The sequence below is a fragment of the Dama dama genome, unplaced genomic scaffold (assembly GCF_033118175.1).
Source record: "Dama dama isolate Ldn47 unplaced genomic scaffold, ASM3311817v1 ptg000085l, whole genome shotgun sequence".
Lineage (NCBI taxonomy): Eukaryota > Metazoa > Chordata > Mammalia > Artiodactyla > Cervidae > Dama > Dama dama.
In genome coordinates this window covers 502,948-506,792 of record NW_026870902.1, presented here as the reverse complement: position 1 = coordinate 506,792, position 3,845 = coordinate 502,948, and positions in this window count along the sequence as shown.

Here is a 3,845-nt window from a genome sequence, read left to right as displayed (position 1 = left end):
ATGAAGAGCTTCAAAAATTGTCAAAAATATGAGGAGCATGAAAATGTATGAAAAATAGGAGGAGCATGAACCAGTGTTGAAAAATATGAAGAGCCTGAAAAGGTGTGAAAAATATGAAGAGCTTCAAAGGTGTCAAAAATACGAGGAGCATGAAACGGTGTTCAAAAACATGGAAAGCAAGAAACGGTGTGAAAAATATGAAGAGCTTCAAAAGGTGTCAAAAATATGAGGAGCATGAAACGGTCTGCAAAATAGGAGGAAAATGAAGCGGTGTTGAAAAACATGAAGAGCCTGAAAAGGTGTGAAAAATATGAAGAGTTGGAAAATGTGTCAAAAATATGAGGAGCAGGAAACGGTCTGAAAAATAGGAGGAGCATGAAGTGGTGTTGAAAAACATGAAGAGCCTGAAAAGCTGTGAAAAATATGAAGAGCATCAAAACCTGTCAAAATATGAGGAGCATAAAACGGTGGTCAAAAACATGAAACGCCTGAAAAGTTGTGCAATATATGAACAGCTTCAAAAGGTGTCAAAAATAGGAGGAGCATGAAGCGGTGTAGAAAAACATGAAGACCCTGAAAAGGTGTGAAAAATATGAAGACCTTCAAATCGTGTCAAAAATATGAGGAGCATGAATCGGGCTGAAAATTGGAGGAGCATGAAGCAGTGTTGAAAAACATGAAGACCCGGAAAAGGTGTGAAAAATATGAAGAGCTTCAAAAGGTGTCAAAAATATGAGGAGCATGAAACGGTCTGAAAATTGGAGGAGCATGAAGCGGTGTTGAAAAACATGAAGAGCCTGAAAAGGTGTGAAAAATATGAAGAGCTTCAAAAGGTGTCAAAAATATGAGGAGCATGAAACGGTCTGAAAAATAGGAGGAGAATGAAACGGTGTTCAAAAACATGAAGAGCCTGAAAAGGTGTGAAAAATATGAAGAGCTTCAAAAGGTGTCAAAAATATGAGGAGCATGAAACGTTCTGAAAAATAGGAGCAGCATGAAGCGGTGTAAAAAACATGAAGAGCCTGAAAACGTGTGAAAGATATGAAGACCTTCAAAAGGTGTCAAAAATATGAGGAGCATGAAACGGTCTGAAAAATAGGAGCAGCATGAAGCGGTGTAATAAACATGAAGAGCCTGAAAAGGTGTGAAAAATATGAAGAGCTTCAAAAGGTGTGAAAAAAATGAAGAGCTTCAAAACGTGTCAAAAATATGAGGAGCATGAAACGGTCTGATAAATAGGAGGAGCCAGAAGCGGTGTTGAAAAACATTAAGAGCCTGAAAACGTTTGAAAAATATGAAGAGCTTCAAAAGGTGTGGAAAATATGAAGAGCTTCAAAATGTGTCAAAAGCGAGATGAGTATGAAACGGTCTGAAAAATAGGAGGAGAATGAAACGGTGTTCAAAAACATGAAGAGCCTGGAAAGGTGTGAAAAATATGAAGAGATTCAAAAGGTGTGAAAAATATGAAGAGCTTCAGAAGGTGTCAAAAATGAGATGAGCATGAAACGGTTTGAAAAATATGAGGAGCATGAAACGATCTGAAAAATAGGAGGAGCATGAAACGGTGTTGAAAACATAAAGAGCATGAAAAGGTGTGAAAAATAGGAAGAGCTTCAAAAGGTGTCAAAAATATGAGGCGCATGAAACGGTCTGAAAAATAGGAGGACCATGAAGCGGTGTTGAAAAACATGAAAGCCTTAAAAGGTGTGAAAAATATGAAGAGCTTCAAAAGGTGTCAAAAATATGAGGAGCATGAGACGGTCTGAAAAATAGGAGGAGCATGACGGGGTTCAAAAACATGAAGAGCCTGAAAAGGTGTGAAAAATATGACAGCTTCAAAAGATGTGAAATACATGAGAAGCATGAAACGGTCTGAAAAATAGGAGGAACATAAAACGGTGTTCAAAAACATGAAGGGCCTGAAAAGGTGTGAAATATATGAAGATCCTCAAAACGTGTCAAAAATATGAGGAGCATGAAACGGTCTGAAAAATAGGAGGAGCATGAAACGGTATTCAAAACATGAAGAGCTGGAAAAGGTGTGAAAAATATGAGGAGCTTCAAAAGGTGTCAAAAATATGAGGAGCATGAAACGGTCTGAAAAATAGGAGGAGCATGAAGCGGTCTTGAAAAACATGAAGAGCCTGAAAAGGTGTGAAGTACATGAAGAGCTTCAAAAATTGTCAAAAATATGAGGAGCATGAAAATGTATGAAAAATAGGAGGAGCATGAACCAGTGTTGAAAAATATGAAGAGCCTGAAAAGGTGTGAAAAATATGAAGAGCTTCAAAGGTGTCAAAAATACGAGGAGCATGAAACGGTGTTCAAAAACATGGAAAGCAAGAAACGGTGTGAAAAATATGAAGAGCTTCAAAAGGTGTCAAAAATATGAGGAGCATGAAACGGTCTGAAAAATAGGAGGAAAATGAAGCGGTGTTGAAAAACATGAAGAGCCTGAAAAGGTGTGAAAAATATGAAGAGTTGGAAAATGTGTCAAAAATATGAGGAGCAGGAAACGGTCTGAAAAATAGGAGGAGCATGAAGTGGTGTTGAAAAACATGAAGAGCCTGAAAAGCTGTGAAAAATATGAAGAGCATCAAAACCTGTCAAAATATGAGGAGCATAAAACGGTGGTCAAAAACATGAAACGCCTGAAAAGTTGTGCAATATATGAACAGCTTCAAAAGGTGTCAAAAATAGGAGGAGCATGAAGCGGTGTAGAAAAACATGAAGACCCTGAAAAGGTGTGAAAAATATGAAGACCTTCAAATCGTGTCAAAAATATGAGGAGCATGAATCGGGCTGAAAATTGGAGGAGCATGAAGCAGTGTTGAAAAACATGAAGACCCGGAAAAGGTGTGAAAAATATGAAGAGCTTCAAAAGGTGTCAAAAATATGAGGAGCATGAAACGGTCTGAAAATTGGAGGAGCATGAAGCGGTGTTGAAAAACATGAAGAGCCTGAAAAGGTGTCAAAAATATGAAGAGCTTCAAAAGGTGTCAAAAATATGAGGAGCATGAAACGGTCTGAAAAATAGGAGGAGAATGAAACGGTGTTCAAAAACATGAAGAGCCTGAAAAGGTGTGAAAAATATGAAGAGCTTCAAAAGGTGTCAAAAATATGAGGAGCATGAAACGTTCTGAAAAATAGGAGCAGCATGAAGCGGTGTAAAAAACATGAAGAGCCTGAAAACGTGTGAAAGATATGAAGACCTTCAAAAGGTGTCAAAAATATGAGGAGCATGAAACGGTCTGAAAAATAGGAGCAGCATGAAGCGGTGTAATAAACATGAAGAGCCTGAAAAGGTGTGAAAAATATGAAGAGCTTCAAAAGGTGTGAAAAAAATGAAGAGCTTCAAAACGTGTCAAAAATATGAGGAGCATGAAACGGTCTGATAAATAGGAGGAGCCAGAAGCGGTGTTGAAAAACATTAAGAGCCTGAAAACGTTTGAAAAATATGAAGAGCTTCAAAAGGTGTGGAAAATATGAAGAGCTTCAAAATGTGTCAAAAGCGAGATGAGTATGAAACGGTCTGAAAAATAGGAGGAGAATGAAACGGTGTTCAAAAACATGAAGAGCCTGGAAAGGTGTGAAAAATATGAAGAGATTCAAAAGGTGTGAAAAATATGAAGAGCTTCAGAAGGTGTCAAAAATGAGATGAGCATGAAACGGTTTGAAAAATATGAGGAGCATGAAACGATCTGAAAAATAGGAGGAGCATGAAACGGTGTTGAAAACATAAAGAGCATGAAAAGGTGTGAAAAATAGGAAGAGCTTCAAAAGGTGTCAAAAATATGAGGCGCATGAAACGGTCTGAAAAATAGGAGGACCATGAAGCGGTGTTG